Source organism: Aquarana catesbeiana, linkage group LG02, assembly GCF_042186555.1.
Source record: "Aquarana catesbeiana isolate 2022-GZ linkage group LG02, ASM4218655v1, whole genome shotgun sequence".
In the NCBI taxonomy this organism is placed as follows: Eukaryota; Metazoa; Chordata; class Amphibia; order Anura; family Ranidae; genus Aquarana; species Aquarana catesbeiana.
Genome location: NC_133325.1, coordinates 799,167,172 through 799,186,478, shown reverse-complemented (window position 1 = coordinate 799,186,478; position 19,307 = coordinate 799,167,172).

The window sequence follows — 19,307 nt, the reverse complement described above, 5'->3', positions numbered from 1 at the left end:
TGCTAACCCTAACCATAGTGCTAACCCTAGTGTTAAACCTTACCCTAATGCTAACCCTATCACTATTGATAACCCTTACACTAGTGATAACCCTATCCTTAGTGTGAAGCCCTAACCAAGAGCTAACCCAAGTGTTAACCCTTACGCTAGTGTTAACTCTAACCCTTACCCTAGTGCTAACCCTCAACCCAGTGCTAACCCTCAACCCAGTGCTAACCCACACCCTAGTGTTAATCTTTACCCTAGTACTAATGCTTACCCTAATCTTAAACATTACCCTACTACTAACCCTAATTCTTCTTCAGTTTTCAGAAGATGCAATTGGCTGACTCCTGGGAGTGTTGATAGTTGCAGAGGGGCATCTGTCAGCAGGTAAAATCCCCCTGTAGGTGGAGACCCCCTTTAAGTGCTGTGAAGAGAGGATGGAGAGGAATCGCTCAGCTCTGTGCCTGTGGCCGCGTGTTTCAGCTGATGAAGTTAGCAGATGGATTGGTGTGACTGTAGAATGAAGGGGGGGGGGGGGGGGGGGGCAACTACCAGGCTGTAAATATCTCCATGACAGTTATTATTCTCACTTGGTTTCAGGTGCTAAAAGAATTGGAACAAAGTCGTGTTTGTAGCAAAAGAATTATGTTCAGTGGCCCCATCTCATATAACCTGCAGCTGGTGGGGCCTGTTCACAGACAACAGAACAAATCGCATAATTCCTGCAGCAGCCGCCACTCCATCACCCTGGTTGATCCCCCCCACCCACAAATATATGTAAGTGTGTGTGTGCGTGGGCGTGCACGCTCCAGGTAGAGCAGAGAAAAAAATGACACTTTTTTCAAGGAAATTAAAAGCCTCCACCCAATATTTCAGTTTTTCGTGGACACTGGAGCTTTCCCCAGTGGCAGTCTCTTTTATCCCTTGAGGGTTCAATTGCTGAGATGCCTCTGCTGAGTTCCCAGGTCTGTACACCTGCTGTGCCCATTATGAGGGGTTCCCACCATCCCTGTGCTGAGTTCCCGGGTCTGTGCACCTGCTGTGCCCATTATGAGGGGTTCCCACCATCCCTGGGCTGAGTTCCCGGGTCTGTACACCTGCTGTGCCCATTATGAGGGGTTCCCTCCATCCCTGGGCTGAGTTCCCGGGTCTGTACACCTGCTGTGCCCATTATGAGGGGTTCCCTCCATCCCTGTGCTGAGTTCCCGGGTCTGTACACCTGCTGTGCCCATTATGAGGGGTTCCCACCATCCCTGTGCTGAGTTCCCGGGTCTGTACACCTGCTGTGCCCATTATGAGGGGTTCCCACCATCCCTGTGCTGAGTTCCCGGGTCTGTACACCCGCTGTGCCCATTATGAGGGGTTCCCACCATCCCTGTGCTGAGTTCCCGGGTCTGTACACCTGCTGTGCCCATTATGAGGGGTTCCCACCATCCCTGGGCTGAGTTCCCGGGTCTGTACACCCACTGTGCCCATTATGAGGGGTTCCCACCATCCCTGGGCTGAGTTCCCGGGTCTGTACACCCACTGTGCCCATTATGAGGGGTTCCCACCATCCCTGTGCTGAGTTCCCAGGTCTGTACACCTGCTGTGCCCATTATGAGGGGCTCCCACCATCCCTGGGCTGAGTTCCTGGGTCTGTACACCTGCTGTGCCCATTATGAGGGGTTCCCACCATCCCTGTGCTGAGTTCCCGGGTCTGTACACCTGCTGTGCCCATTATGAGGGGTTCCCACCATCCCTGTGCTAAGTTCCCGGGTCTGTACACCTGCTGTGCCCATTATGAGGGGTTCCCACCATCCCTGTGCTGAGTTCCCGGGTCTGTACACCTGCTGTGCCCATTATGAGGGGTTCCCACCATCCCTGTGCTGAATTCTCGGGTTGGTAGACCTACTGTGCCCATTATGAGGGGTTCCTGCCATCCCTGTGCTGAGTTCCTGGGTCTGTACACCCGCTGTGCCCATTATAAGGGGTTCCCACCATCTCTGTGCTTAGTTCTTGAGTCTGTGCACCTACTGTGCCCATTATGAGGGGTTCCCGCCATCCCTGTGCTGAGTTCCCGGGCTGTACACCTGCTGTGTCCAATTTGAGGGGTTGCCACCATCCCTGGGCTGAATTCCTGGGTCTGTACACCTTCTGTGCCCAATATGAGAGGTTTACACAATCCCTGTGCTGAGCTCCCAGGTCTGTAGATCTACTGTGCCTATTGTGAGGGGTTCCCACCATTCCTCTGATGAGTTCACTATTTAAAAAAGATTGTACTAACTCTTTAAAAAAAAAAAAACATTGTTTCAAAGATGATTTAATTTGTAACATTTGATTTCAGTCAATCCATGGACGGTCTGCACGGTTGGTAGTAGGAGATTGGTAAACTGATGTGATTTGTAAACGGTCTCCGTTGATGCGTTTTGCAGGTGGCGGCGCTCTCTGGTAGGGATCATTTACATCAATTCCTCTGATGAAATATCGGCGGTGTAGAGGATCCGGGATTACAGACGTCAGATCATGGACAGAGGAGGGAAGTTCAGACTTTACTTCAGATTTATGAGAATCCAGTTTTGCAGGTTGGAGGAATATAGATCATATCGTACTTTGTATTATTTCATGGACAAATCATCTTCTGAAGGTTTAGTAAAGTATTAAAAGGTATTTTATATTTTAGTTGATCCATGCTTTACTGCAGAGAGATGTATTATGGGAGAAATATAGATCGAATTAATAAGAATACAAATCTAATCACAGAGAGCGGTGACTGAGAATGCAGCCAATCCATTCACTAGAGAGGGGTGACATCACTGAGAATGCAGCCTATCCAATCACTAGAGACTGGTGACATCACTGAGAATGCAGTCTATCCATTCACTAAAGAGCGGTGACATCACTGAGAACGCAGCTTATCCATTCACTAGAGAGCGGTGACATCACTGAGAATGCAGCCTATCCAATCACTAGAGACTGGTGACATCACTGAGAATGCAGCCTATCCATTCACTAGAGAGCGGTGACATCACTGAGAATGCAGCCTATCCATTCACTAGAGAGCGGTGACATCACTGAGAATGCAGCCTATCAAATTACTAGAGACCGGTGACATCACTGAGAATGCAGCCTATCCATTCGCTAGAGACCGGTGACATCACTGAAAATGCAGCCTATCCAATCACTAGAGACCGGTGACATCACTGAGAATGCAGCCTATCCATTCGCTAGAATGTGGTGACATCACTGAGAATGCAGCCTATTAATTCGCTAGAATGCGGTGACATCACTGAGAATGCAGCCTATCCAATCACTAGAGAGCGGTGACATCACTGAGAATGCAGCCCATCCATTCGCTAGAATGTGGTGACATCACTGCGAATGCAGCCTATCCATTCACTCGAGACCAGTGACATCACTGAGAATGCAGCCTATCCAATCACTAGAGAGCGGTGACATCACTAAGAATGCAGCCTATCCATTCACTAGAGACCGGTGACATCACTGAGAATGCAGCCTATCCAATCACTAGAGACTGGTGACATCACTGAGAATGCAGCCTATACATTCACTAGAGACCGGTGACATCACTGAGAATGCAGCCTATCCAATCACTAGAGACTGGTGACATCACTGAGAATGCAGCCTATCAAATTACTAGAGACCGGTGACATCACTGAGAATGCAGCCTATCCATTCACTAGAGAGTGGTGACATCACTGAGAATGCAGCCTATCCATTCACTAGAGAGCGGTGATATCGCTGAGAATGCACCCTATCAAATTACTAGAGACCGGTGACATCACTGAGAATGCAGCCTATCCATTCGCTAGAGACCAGTGACATCACTGAAAATGCAGCCTATCCAATCACTAGAGACCGGTGACATTACTGAGAATGCAGCCTATCCATTCGCTAGAATGCGGCAACATCGCTGAGAATGCAGCCTATCCATTTTCTAGAATGTGGTGACATCACTGAGAATGCAGCCTATCCATTTGCTAGAATGCGGTGACATCACTGAGAATGCAGCCTATCCATTCACTAGAGACCAGTGACATCACTGAGAATGCAGCCTATCCAATCACTAGAGAGCGGTGACATCACTGAGAATGCAGCCTATCCAATCACTAGAGAGCGGTGACATCACTGAGAATGCAGCCTATCCATTCGCTAGAATGTGGTGACATCACTGAGAATGCAGCCTATCCATTCGCTAGAGTGCGGTGACATCACTGAGAATGCAGCCTATCCAATCACTAGAGAGCGGTGACATCACTGAGAATGTAGCCTATCCATTCACTAGAGACCGGTGACATCACTGAGAATGCAGCCTATCCATTAACTAGAGAGCGATGACATCACTGAGAATGCAGCCTATCCATTCACTAGAGAGCGGTGACATCACTGAGAATGCAGCCTATCAAATTACTAGAGACCGGTGACATCACTGAGAATGCAGCCTATCCATTCACTAGAGAGCGGTGACATCACTGAGAATGCAGCCTATCCAATCACTAGAGAGCGGTGACATCACTGAGAATGCAGCCTATCCATTCACTCGAGACCAGTGACATCACTGAGAATGCAGCCTATCCAATCACTAGAGACCAATGACATCACTGAGAATGCAGCCTATCCATTCACTAGAGAGCGGTGACATCACTGAGAATGCAGCCTATCCATTCACTAGAGAGCGGTGACATCACTGAGAATGCAGCCTATCCAATCACTAGAGAGCGGTGACATCACTGAGAATGCAGCCTATCCATTCGCTAGAATGTGGTGACATCACTGAGAATGCAGCCTATCCATTCGCTAGAGAGCGGTGACATCAGTGAGAATGCAGCCTATCCAATCACTAGAGACCAGTGACATCACTGAGAAGGCAGCCTATCTATTCACTAGAGACCGGTGACATCACTGAGAATGCAGCCTATCCATTCACTAGAGAGCGGTGACATCACTGAGAATGCAGCCTATCAAATTACTAGAGACCGGTGACATCACTGAGAATGCAGCCTATCCATTCACTAGAGAGCGGTGACATCACTGAGAATGCAGCCTATCTATTCACTAGAGAGCGGTGACATCACTGAGAATGCAGCCTATCCATTCACTAGAGAGCGGTGACATCACTGAGAATGCAGCCTATCCATTCACTAGAGAGCGGTGACATCACTGAGAATGCAGCCTATCCATTCACTAGAGACCGGTGACATCACTGAGAATGCAGCCTATCCAATCACTAGAGAGCGGTGACATCACTGAGAATGCAGCCTATCCATTCACTAGAGAGCGGTGACATCACTGAGAATGCAGCCTATCCAATCACTAGAGAGCAGTGACATCACTGAGAATGCAGCCTATCCAATCACTAGAGAGCGGTGACATCACTGAGAATGCAGCCTATCCATTCACTAGAGAGCAGTGACATCACTGAGAATGCAGCCTATCCAATCACTAGAGAGCAGTGACATCACTGAGAATGCAGCCTATCCATTCACTAGAGAGCGGTGACATCACTGAGAATGCAGCCTATCAAATTACTAGAGACCGGTGACATCACTGAGAATGCAGCCTATCCATTCGCTACCGGTGACATCACTGAAAATGCAGCCTATCCAATCACTAGAGACCGGTGACATCACTGAGAATGCAGCCTATCCATTCGCTAGAATGCGGTGACATCACTGAAAATGCAGCCTATCCATTCGCTAGAATGCGGTGACATCACTGAGAATGCAGCCTATCCATTCACTAGAGAGCAATGACATCACTGAGAATGCAGCCTATCCATTCACTAGAGACCAGAAAACTGAAGGAAGGATGTTTTTCGATGGGGTTTTGGAGAGTATCAGCCAATCCTGGTCTTAGTTTGTAGCTAAATATGATTAGATCTTTGCCCCCCTACATACCCCCCACCATTAGGGGAAGATATCTAATTATATTGTGCTACAACTAGGATTGGCTTATTCTCAGAGCTGTACAGTTTTCATCCAGTGCATGTTCTAAATCATTTTTTCCTATGGTAGTGCTGGCTTCGTGTGTTCGGACTGAGCCCCACCTGGGAAGGGGCGTCGTCTCGCACCACCTGCAATCATCTCATGGTAGGGGCTCTGGAGGTGCGGGGAGCTGATCACATGATCTGAATTGTAGAATATACAATGTATCCACACAGCTGCCAAAGTTACATTTCCTCTCTATAACGCCTCTTTATTGAAAACTCTTCTAGACATCAGAGGTTGCGTCTGCTGTATATAATAGGTGATTGTTTCGGTGCTGGACGATATCACACATCACCGACACATCATTCCGAAATCATTACATTTCACAAAAAGTTATTTTTATATACAAAAGGAAATTTGTGTTTAAAGTAGGCAAGGAAAGTTTCAGACTCAGGAAACACAGTGCTGGATGTTGCCTACCCCGAGCTATTACCTCTGCATCCTGTCCTGATCACTAATGCTGCCTGCCCAGAGCTATTACCTCTGCACCCTGTCCTGATCACCAATGCTGCCTGACCTGAAATATCACCTCTGCATCCGTCCTGATCACCAATGCTGCCTGTCCCGAGCTATCACCTCTGCATCCCATCCTGATCACCAATGCTGCCTGCCCCAAGCCATCACCTCTGCATCCCATCCTGATCACCAATGCAGCCTGCCCCGAGCCATCACCTCTGCATCCCGTCCTGATCACCAATGCAGGCTGCCCCGAGCTATCACCTCTGCATCCATCCTGATCACCAATGCTGCCTGACCTGAGCTATCATCTCTGCATCCCGTCCTGATCACCAATGCTGCCTGACCTGAGCTATCACCTCTGCATCCCGTCCTGATCACCAATGCTGCCTGACCTGAGCTATCACCTCTGCATCCTGTCCTGATCACCAATGCAGCCTGCCCTGAGCCATCACCTCTGCATCCCGTCCTGATCACCAATGCAGCCTGCCCTGAGCCATCACCTCTGCATCCCGTCCTGATCACCAATGCAGCCTGCCCTGAGCCATCACCTCTGCATCCCGTCCTGATCACCAATGCTGCCTGACCTGAGCTATCATCTCTGCATCCCGTCCTGATCACCAATGCTGCCTGACCTGAGCTATCACCTCTGCATCCCGTCCTGATCACCAATGCTGCCTGACCTGAGCTATCATCTCTGCATCCTGTCCTGATCACCAATGCTGCCTGACCTGAGCTATCACCTCTGCATCCCGTCCTGATCACCAATGCTGCCTGACCTGAGCTATCACCTCTGCATCCAGTCCTGATCACCAATGCTGCCTGACCTGAGCTATCACCTCTGCACCTCGTCCTGATCACCAATGCTGCCTGCCCTGAGCCTTCACCTCTGCATCCCGTCCTGATCACCAATGCTGCCTGACCTGAGCTATCACCTCTGCATCCCGTCCTGATTACCAATGCTGCCTGACCTGAGCTATCATCTCTGCATCCCGTCCTGATCACCAATGCTGCCTGACCTGAGCCTTCACCTCTGCATCCCGTCCTGATCACCAATGCTGTCTGCCCCGAGTCATCACCTCTGCATCCCGTCCTGATCACCAATGCTGCCTGACCTGAGCTATCACCTCTGCATCCTGTCCTGATCACCAATGCAGCCTGCCCTGAGCCATCACCTCTGCATCCCGTCCTGATCACCAATGCAGCCTGCCCTGAGCCATCACCTCTGCATCCCATCCTGATCACCAATGCTGCCTGCCCCAAGCCATCACCTCTGCATCCCATCCTGATCACCAATGCTGCCTGACCTGAGCTATCACCTCTGCATCCCGTCCTGATCACCAATGCTGCCTGACCTGAGCTATCATCTCTGCATCCTGTCCTGATCACCAATGCTGCCTGACCTGAGCTATCACCTCTGCATCCATCCTGATCACCAATGCTGCCTGACCTGAGCTATCATCTCTGCATCCCGTCCTGATCACCAATGCTGCCTGACCTGAGCTATCACCTCTGCATCCCGTCCTGATCACCAATGCTGCCTGACCTGAGCTATCACCTCTGCATCCTGTCCTGATCACCAATGCTGCCTGACCTGAGCTATCACCTCTGCATCCTGTCCTGATCACCAATGCAGCCTGCCCTGAGCCATCACCTCTGCATCCCATCCTGATCACCAATGCTGCCTGACCTGAGCTATCACCTCTGCATCCCGTCCTGATCACCAATGCTGCCTGACCTGAGCTATCATCTCTGCATCCTGTCCTGATCACCAATGCTGCCTGACCTGAGCTATCACCTCTGCATCCCGTCCTGATCACCAATGCTGCCTGACCTGAGCTATCATCTCTGCATCCTGTCCTGATCACCAATGCTGCCTGACCTGAGCTATCACCTCTGCATCCATCCTGATCACCAATGCTGCCTGACCTGAGCTATCATCTCTGCATCCCGTCCTGATCACCAATGCTGCCTGACCTGAGCTATCACCTCTGCATCCCGTCCTGATCACCAATGCTGCCTGACCTGAGCTATCACCTCTGCATCCTGTCCTGATCACCAATGCAGCCTGCCCTGAGCCATCACCTCTGCATCCCGTCCTGATCACCAATGCAGCCTGCCCTGAGCCATCACCTCTGCATCCCGTCCTGATCACCAATGCAGCCTGCCCTGAGCCATCACCTCTGCATCCCGTCCTGATCACCAATGCTGCCTGACCTGAGCTATCATCTCTGCATCCCGTCCTGATCACCAATGCTGCCTGACCTGAGCTATCACCTCTGCATCCCGTCCTGATCACCAATGCTGCCTGACCTGAGCTATCATCTCTGCATCCTGTCCTGATCACCAATGCTGCCTGACCTGAGCTATCACCTCTGCATCCCGTCCTGATCACCAATGCTGCCTGACCTGAGCTATCACCTCTGCATCCAGTCCTGATCACCAATGCTGCCTGACCTGAGCTATCACCTCTGCACCTCGTCCTGATCACCAATGCTGCCTGCCCTGAGCCTTCACCTCTGCATCCCGTCCTGATCACCAATGCTGCCTGACCTGAGCTATCACCTCTGCATCCCGTCCTGATTACCAATGCTGCCTGACCTGAGCTATCATCTCTGCATCCCGTCCTGATCACCAATGCTGCCTGACCTGAGCCTTCACCTCTGCATCCCGTCCTGATCACCAATGCTGTCTGCCCCGAGTCATCACCTCTGCATCCCGTCCTGATCACCAATGCTGCCTGACCTGAGCTATCACCTCTGCATCCTGTCCTGATCACCAATGCAGCCTGCCCTGAGCCATCACCTCTGCATCCCGTCCTGATCACCAATGCAGCCTGCCCTGAGCCATCACCTCTGCATCCCATCCTGATCACCAATGCAGCCTGCCCTGAGCCATCACCTCTGCATCCCGTCCTGATCACCAATGCAGCCTGCCCCGAGCTATCACCTCTGCATCCCGTCCTGATTACCAATGCTGCCTAACCTGAAATATCACCTCTGCATCCGTCCTGATCACCAATGCTGCCTGACCTGAGCTATCATCTCTGCATCCCGCCCTGATCACCAATGCTGCCTGACCTGAGCTATCACCTCTGCATCCCGTCCTGATCACCAATGCTGCCTGACCTGAGCTATCATCTCTGCATCCTTTCCTGATCACCAATGCTGCCTGACCTGAGCCTTCACCTCTGCATCCCGTCCTGATCACCAATGCTGCCTGACCTGAGCTATCACCTCTGCATCCAGTCCTGATCACCAATGCTGCCTGACCTGAGCTATCACCTCTGCACCTCGTCCTGATCACCAATGCTGCCTGCCCTGAGCCTTCACCTCTGCATCCCGTCCTGATCACCAATGCTGCCTGACCTGAGCTATCACCTCTGCATCCCGTCCTGATTACCAATGCTGCCTGACCTGAGCTATCATCTCTGCATCCCGTCCTGATCACCAATGCTGCCTGACCTGAGCCTTCACCTCTGCATCCCGTCCTGATCACCAATGCTGTCTGCCCCGAGTCATCACCTCTGCATCCTGTCCTGATCACCAATGCAGCCTGACCTGAGCTATCACCTCTGCATCCTGTCCTGATCACCAATGCAGCCTGCCCTGAGCCATCACCTCTGCATCCCGTCCTGATCACCAATGCAGCCTGCCCTGAGCCATCACCTCTGCATCTCATCCTGATCACCAATGCAGCCTGCCCTGAGCCATCACCTCTGCATCCCGTCCTGATCACCAATGCAGCCTGCCCCGAGCTATCACCTCTGCATCCCGTCCTGATTACCAATGCTGCCTAACCTGAAATATCACCTCTGCATCCGTCCTGATCACCAATGCTGCCTGACCTGAGCTATCATCTCTGCATCCCGCCCTGATCACCAATGCTGCCTGACCTGAGCTATCACCTCTGCATCCCGTCCTGATCACCAATGCTGCCTGACCTGAGCTATCATCTCTGCATCCTTTCCTGATCACCAATGCTGCCTGACCTGAGCTATCACCTCTGCATCCCGTCCTGATCACCAATGCTGCCTGACCTGAGCTATCACCTCTGCATCCAGTCCTGATCACCAATGCTGCCTGACCTGAGCTATCACCTCTGCACCTCGTCCTGATCACCAATGCTGCCTGCCCTGAGCCTTCACCTCTGCATCCCGTCCTGATCACCAATGCTGCCTGACCTGAGCTATCACCTCTGCATCCCGTCCTGATTACCAATGCTGCCTGACCTGAGCTATCATCTCTGCATCCCGTCCTGATCACCAATGGTGCCTGACCTGAGCTATCATCTCTGCATCCCGTCCTGATCACCAATGCTGCCTGACCTGAGCCTTCACCTCTGCATCCCGTCCTGATCACCAATGCTGTCTGCCCCGAGTCATCACCTCTGCATCCCGTCCTGATCACCAATGCTGCCTGACCTAAGTCATCACCTCTGCACCCTGTCCTGAGCACATGATAAGGTCCCCAGCCACAATGCACATTTGCGTCCTAAGCATGGAACTCTATGTCTCCAGACACAATGCACATGTGCGTCCTGAACATGGTACCTGAGCAGGCATATAATAAGGTCCCAGCCACAATAGGCATGCATGCCCTAAGCATTGCACTCGAGCAGCCATGTGATAAGGATCCCAAACACAATGCGCATGCACACTCTAAGCAAGGCACCTATACACAACAGAGCAGGCACACAATAAGAACCCAATCCACAATGTGCATTCATGCCCTAAGCACAGCACCCAAACTTCCCATCAGGGTGTATGAACTGTGCAAGTGATCTGATGCACAGGGACTGCTGCATTTTCCACAATTCATTGCGCAGTGACCACAATGAACATGATGGGCACACCCAGGAACAATGGAGCAGGCACATACTGATAAGGAGGTTGGCCACAATGTGCAGAGCGCCCGAGCAGAACATAATGATAAAGGCCGGGTGTGTGCATGTCGGGGGGGGGGCTACGATTGACCTCCAAGGAGACCCTGCCAGGCAATGCAGCCCCCCCCATTTAGACGGAAACAGAATGACCAGAACCTGCAAATGCTGCAAACACCAAACAGAAGATGTAGCACACTGCACTCTGCAACATTTTCTACCCTCCATAGACGGTTTAATAACTTGAAGATTTCTTTTTTTCTGCAGAGACGTGAAGGTGAAGAGGGATTGGAGGGGCCTGGGATTACTGGCTACCGATGACGGTTTTTTTTTTTTTGGGAACGGCGCTCCCTCAGAGGATCCCGCGGTGGAGGGACACATTCCACACCCACCGCTCAGACACCTCCTCGCACACAATCGATCCTCAGACATCCCAGTTTTGCGAGTTTCCTCCGGTTTGCCAGGACGGTGAAGTCACAGTCCCGAGAGAAGCATAAACGCGCGCTTAATGGGGGCGAGGCCGCGCCAGATGAAGGAGCGAGGGAGGAGAGGCTCTGGAAAGAAAAACGCTGCGTTCCGGAAATAGCCGAGGTGTCAGAACTCACGCTAATCTCCCGGACGGCCATCGCGAGGGACGCTCCGGTGTGTTTTCATGAACGCTTCAATGAGCCAATCGTGGAATGTCTTCCTGACGCTCGTGTTTTAGCAGATTTGCTCTATTAGGCCTCGTGCACGCTGGACGGTTCTCTGCTGTTCCTCATGGCGTTTGTCGTTTTTTTTCTTTTCCTGCCTCTAAATGGCCTGGCATGCCGATCTATATGTCCATGCTCACATAGGCGTTTAGGTGGGGGAAAAAATCCCCCTAAGCAAGTGCGTCCTGGAGCAACAGAAAAAACGATTAACGCGCCTAAACACATCGGAACGCGCCTAAGCTCTAGGCACATTTATCGCTCGAGCGTTCATTTATTTCAATGGCCAGAATAACAATGAATTGCATTAACGAGACATGCAGAATGAAAAAATCATTTTCGATTCATTAAGTTACTCATTTAGTTTTATTCCATTCGTAACAAAATTCCATTTGACACTAGATTACAATTTTTCCAATGGATTTGAAGTATTAGAATTAGAATCGAAAATACCAAAGCGATCCAAATTGATTGTGAAAAATAACTGATTCTATTCTATTAAAATTTTTGTTTTATTATTCAGACCCGAGAACTCAGCACAGGGATGGTGGGAACCCCTCATAATGGGCACAGCAGGTGTACAGACCCGGGAACTCAGCACAGGGATGGTGGGAACCCCTGATAATGGGCACAGCAGGTGTACAGACCCAGGAACCCAGCACAGGGATGGTGGGAACCCCTCATAATGGGCACAGCGGGTGTACAGACCCGGGAACTCAGCACAGGGATGGTGGGAACCCCTCATAATGGGCACAGCAGGTGTACAGACCTGGGAACTCAACACAGGGATGGTGGGAACCCCTCATAATGGGCACAGCAGGTGTACAGACCCGGGAACTCAGCACAGGGATGGTGGGAACCCCTGATAATGGGCACAGCAGGTGTACAGACCCAGGAACCCAGCACAGGGATGGTGGGAACCCCTCATAATGGGCACAGCGGGTGTACAGACCCGGGAACTCAGCACAGGGATGGTGGGAACCCCTCATAATGGGCACAGCAGGTGTACAGACCTGGGAACTCAACACAGGGATGGTGGGAACCCCTCATAATGGGCACAGCAGGTGTACAGACCCGGGAACTCAGCACAGGGATGGTGGGAACCCCTGATAATGGGCACAGCAGGTGTACAGACCCAGGAACCCAGCACAGGGATGGTGGGAACCCCTCATAATGGGCACAGCGGGTGTACAGACCCGGGAACTCAGCACAGGGATGGTGGGAACCCCTCATAATGGGCACAGCGGGTCTACAGACCCGGGAACTCAGCACAGGGATGGTGGGAACCCCTCATAATGGGCACAGCAGGTGTACAGACCTGGGAACTCAACACAGGGATGGTGGGAACCCCTCATAATGGGCACAGCAGGTGTACGGACCCAGGAACTCAGCACAGGGATGGTGGGAACCCCTGATAATGGGCACAGCAGGTGTACAGACCCAGGAACCCAGCACAGGGATGGTGGGAACCCCTCATAATGGGCACAGCGGGTGTACAGACCCGGGAACTCAGCACAGGGATGGTGGGAACCCCTCATAATGGGCACAGCGGGTCTACAGACCCGGGAACTCAGCACAGGGATGGTGGGAACCCCTCATAATGGGCACAGCGGGTCTACAGACCCGGGAACTCAGCACAGGGATGGTGGGAACCCTTCATAATGGGCACAGTGGGTGTACAGACCCGGGAACTCAGCACAGGGATGGTGGGAACCCCTCATATTGGGCACAGCGGGTGTACAGACCCGGGAACTCAGCACAGGGATGGTGGGAACCCCTCATATTGGGCACAGCGGGTGTACAGACCCGGGAACTCAGCACAGGGATGGTGGGAACCCCTCATATTGGGCACACCAGGTGTACAGAACTCCCCTTTCATTATTTAGATTTCAGTTCTTTCAATCATGGTAGTTAAGCATCACATGTGGGAATTTCCATGCAAATTCAGGCTGCCAAGGACATAGTTGCCAACATTGAAAAAAAATTTTTAGGGACAATTTTTTGGCTGTGGGCGGAGTCTTGTTTTAATTAGGGGGCGGGACATGCATTTGTGGGCGTGACAAAGGGGAAAAGCGCGACGCGCCGAAAGATTGGCGTGGTGTACGTGAAATAGTGGGCGTGTCTTAAATGGGCGTGGCTCAAAGGGGTTGTGGTTAGGGTCTGAGATTAATGAGGGATGGAGAGGGAAAGAGGGTGAGAGGGATGGAGGGACAGCAGCCCCAGATCCTACACAACAATGGAAATATGTGTATTCTAGAAATTTTAACAATCAGCAGATAAAGATACTTCAAACACCTGGTGTTAACGCTTCCTTCATCCCGGCACCATGGTTGTTATGGTGTCAGGATGATTGAAGTGGGTGTGGGTTGTAATTATCATTTACATTACAAAGTTGCAGAAGTGAGCGATCCGTTGCATTCTCTGGACTCCATTGTGACCTCTGATTGGTCCCCGATAATGAGGTTTTTCCAACCAGCCGACATTTTCCAACTTCTGTTTTCTGACATCGCCGGCACAGATGGTGAGGACCTGAGCGTGGAAACATTCGCTCGGCAGGGAATATCGTATATTGTTTCCTGCAATCAGCCCCACGCATTCCAATCCTATTCATCCTGGAAGGGAAGCGACGCATCCTAACGCATTCTCCCAGCTCGCGCCGCACATCAGGCGGAATTGACGGAGGCAGCCGGGCCCCGCGGTGCAAAACAATTATCGGCTACAATTTCATTGTTACAAATTTGCATAAATACGTGCCGCTGTGGATCGCCAGAGGCCGCGGCGTTCTTCCCCTCCGCTGATTAGGAGGTAATTACCTGAAACACGACGCCGCCCTGAGTGCGTTTTGTTATGCTAATAGTCGTCGCAGACATCCAAGGTCACATGTAAGGTAAAGCCCCCCCCTCCCCGATCTCATTGTAGGTGCCAAGATCATCTGGATATAATAAATGTAACAATGGAGCAAACGTTGTATCAATCGCTATAAGGATTCCGAGCTTTCACTGCACCCCCCCCTGGCTTCCCACCCAACGAGATCAAACGACTGGATGTCAGAGCAGAGCGGTCCTTCAAAGTGAACCTGTCATTATGATAACAACCATGCTAAAAGTGAAGAAAGGAGGAAAAGCCGTGTTTTAAAAGTTGATATTTAGTGTTTGTTGTAGGCTTGACAGACTCTTCCATCACCCGGGTCTGTACACCTGCTGTGCCCATTATGAGGGGTTCCCACCATCCCTGTGCTGAGTTCCCGGGTCTGTACACCCGCTGTGCCCATTATGAGGGGTTCTCACCATCCCTGTGCTGAGTTCCCAGGTCTGTACACCTGCTGTGCCCATTATGAGGAGTTCCCACCATCCCTGTGCTGAGTTCCCTGGTCTGTACACCCGTTGTGCCCATCATGAGGGGTTCCCATCATTCCTCTGCTGAGTTCCCGGGTCTGTACACCCGCTGTGCCCATTATTAGGGGTTCCCACCATCCCTGTGCTGAGTTCCCGGGTCTGTACACCTGCTGTGCCCATTATGAGGAGTTCCCACCATCCCTGTGCTGAGTTCCCGGGTCTGTACACTCGCTGTGCCCATTATGAGGAGTTCCCACCATCCCTGTGCTGAGTTACCGGGTCTGTACACCTGCTGTGCCCATTATGAGGAGTTCCCACCATCCCTGTGCTGAGTTCCTGGGTCTGTACACCTGCTGTGCCCATTATGAGGAGTTCCCACCATCCCTGTGCTGAGTTCCCGGGTCTGTACACCTGCTGTGCCCATTATGAGGGGTTCCCATCATCCTTGTGCTGAGTTCCCGGGTCTGTACACCTGCTGTGCCCATTATGAGGGGTTAATTTTGTTTATTGAAAAATCTTACAAATAACAACTTAGAAACAATAAAACCATAATAAATAAATAAAAAATATTTACAAAATAATTGAATACGATTATACAAAACAAGAACATAATAAATGGTGCAAACCAAATTGCGCACAACACAATCCCTACGGGAGAGCCAGACTAAAGAACATCACCGTCACCATGCATGTAGCCTTTTATCAAAAATATATTTGATCTTGAAAATCTAGGGGAGTGAAACAAGAATACAAAGAAAAGCCGCCCACCCCAAAATCAACAGGCAGCAGCTACAGAGTCCTGATATTCCTCCACGCCCTTATCCAGGCCTCCTGCTGCCACCTGCCTTTCTCAAGACCCTGAATCTTCCCAACCTCACCCAGAATGTCCTGCACCACCACTTCCACAGGGAGGATTTTACTCCGCAAGGATACCTGACACCGTGCACTCCACGTGAAATAACGGACTACTAGACTAACTAAAAAAAGTGTGTCCAAATCATAATCCCGACGAGTCTGGAATGCCCCATACACCCACTCTGCATAACTCATATGGGGGAGGAAGGGTATACTCAGAGCCCTCCCCACCCTCTTGTACACCTCTATATTAAAAGGGCATTGAAGTAGAAAGTGATCCATGGACTCCACCACTCCTCCACACTTCACTCTCGGGCAGCCCCGATCACTCATGGAAAGAAACTTCAAGTTGCCCTTCACATATAGTTTTCCATGAAAGGCAAGCCAAGCCTGATCCCTAAACTTCATTGGGATTCTCTCCAAATTAATCAATCGTAAACCCTCCCCCAAAACCAGGCTTGGGCAATCCCTCAAGGCCAGAGCTCATGATCCACTTCTCAAGAAGTTTCCTTGGAAGAGATCTGACTTCTCCTGCTGTTACTTGCCACTGCATTTTCAAACACAGGGCAACATAAGCCGGGAGCTTATCATGCTTGACCCTCAGGCTTTTCTCTGGCCCACCATTTTCCCAGTCTCGCAGAAAGGGCCTAAACCAGGACTGGAAAATACTAACCCACCCAGGCGGTCTCTCTTCCAACATGTTGCCAAGCTTGTACTTCACAAACATCAGAGAGAAAAAGACTACAGGGTTGAATATCCCTAGACCACCCTCCCACCTAGGAAGGTAAGTCACATTCCTCTTGACAAGGTTTATTTTGTTCCCCCATAACAGCTGGAAGAAACAACTATAGATCCTGGTATAGAGAGAAACTGGCAAAATGCAAACAAAACTGACATGCAGAAAAACTGGAATCAGGTAAATCTTGATCAGATCAACCTTTCTCCAGCCTGTTCACCCAATTTGCATGACCATAGTCACCTGGGCCAAATTCAATGCCTAGAACTCAAATTTTTTTGTTGAGGCTCCGCAAAGTCATCCGGGAGAACAAAGCTCTCACCTTCCACACCCATCCAGAAAGCTTCACACTTGTCCTGGTTGACCTTTGAACCTGATGCCTCTGTATACTGCCTTATCACTGAGACCACCTCCTGCGCCTCCGCAGTCTCAGAGACAAAACCTATCTATCCTACTCTGACTACTACCTCGCTGAAAAGTGAACCCCATGCTATCTGGGCAGCGCTTAATGTGCGCATCTACCAGACCTGCTTCCCTAACTATCGCATTAAGAAAAAGGGTGTCATAGCCCAGCTTATCTCTGAAACCTCTCCTGTCTTTAGACCTAGTAATGGTGTTGAAATCACCTCCAAAGATAACCTGCTGGGCCATAAAAAGAAAAGGCTTAATCTTTGTAAAAAGGCATTTCCTGTAACATTTCGTCTGGGGACCATAGATGTTAATCGGGCACAGGTCCTGCCCTCTCTCAGAGATGTCCAAAACCATGCATCTCCCTATCTCTACCTCAATCACCCGCCGGCACATTACCATACCAGAAAAAAGGACCGCAAAACGCTGTAAGGCTCGGCCGCAAGAGACCAAAATGAGGGACTTCTTCTTTGCCAGATGTATATCGGCCAGACTACTCAGATGGGTCTCTTGCAAAAACAAAATGTCAGCATCAAACTCGCTGAGCAAAAATAAGGCCATATGACGAGCACGTACTGATCTTAAACTGGCAACATTAATGGTTGCCACTTTTAACGGAGTGGGAACTGCCATTAGGGTAGTTGAGGCAGCCGTTTCTTAGCCTGACTACTCCCTCTCCCTGGAGAACCAGCATGCTTCATTGCACCCTGGCACTCATCATCCATAGAGGATGCAGAACTCAATGAGTCCCACTCATCCTCATTATCTGACAAGACCCCAAACTTATTTGCCAAAGGCAAAACCTTAGGATTTAAGGTAACCTTTTTTGCTTCTTTTGCCCTTCCTCCTTCTATCCTCCAACCACTCCATATCATCCTTAGACAAACCAGAATCAACAGCTTCCCCACTCCTACCCTCCCCCTACTCTCCCTTCCCTTATCTACCACCAGGCCAGCCTCTTCACCATTTTCGGCACTCCTCTGCATCTCACGATCCTCAATAGGAACCCTGCAGCGTGGGGGGGGTGACTGGCACCGCACTTGACGCACCTGCCCCAGCACCTCTTGCTGCCTCTGCAATTTTGGAAGACATAGACACAGAAGGATTGGACACATTCTCTGCAACTGATACCTTACATGCAGACTGGGAAGACACGGGCACACTATGCAAACACACAGACTGGGAAGACACCGGCACACTAGGCACATGCACAGACTGGGCCACCACAGACTGGGAAGACACAGACATACTGGGTATTGGCACAGACTGGGGCACCACAGACTGGGAAGACACAGACATATTGGGTATTGGCACAGACTCAGATGGACTCACAGGCACTCCAGCTGCTGAGCTCTGAGCATCCTCCATGTCCAGGTGGAAGAACTCTCTCATGAGCTCAGGCTTGTTGTGCATTGCCTCAGGACACTGACTGTAAGGATGTCCCACCGCATTGCACAGATTGCACCTTATGATGTTACAATCCTTTGCCAAATGTCCTACACCCTGACACAGAGAGCACTTTATCACCGGACAGGAGGATGCAAGATGCCCTTTATCCCCACACTTGTTGCATAGCTTTGGCTGGCCCGGGTAGAAGATGGTCAGCCTGTCCCTCCCCAGGAAAGCTGAGGATGGCAGATGCTGGACAACATTATCATTTACTTTTAATTTTAACTGCACAGACCACCCCCTGTCCATATTCCCTGAGTATCCACAATCTTCTTTAGGGGGCTCAGGACGTCTCCATACCTCCTCAACCATACAGATAAATCCCCTTGTGGTATAGACTCATTGCGGACAAGAACTGTCACCATTTTAATGAGTGGCTGGCGTGATACAAGCTTGGGGATAAGCCCTCTCCAGTCTAGCAGGCCCCTACACACATGCTCATATTCCTCCCAAAATATGTCCAAAGACTCTGGATGGATAAAGAACAAATCATATTCATAGGAACCTGCTGGACTGATCAGGGCGA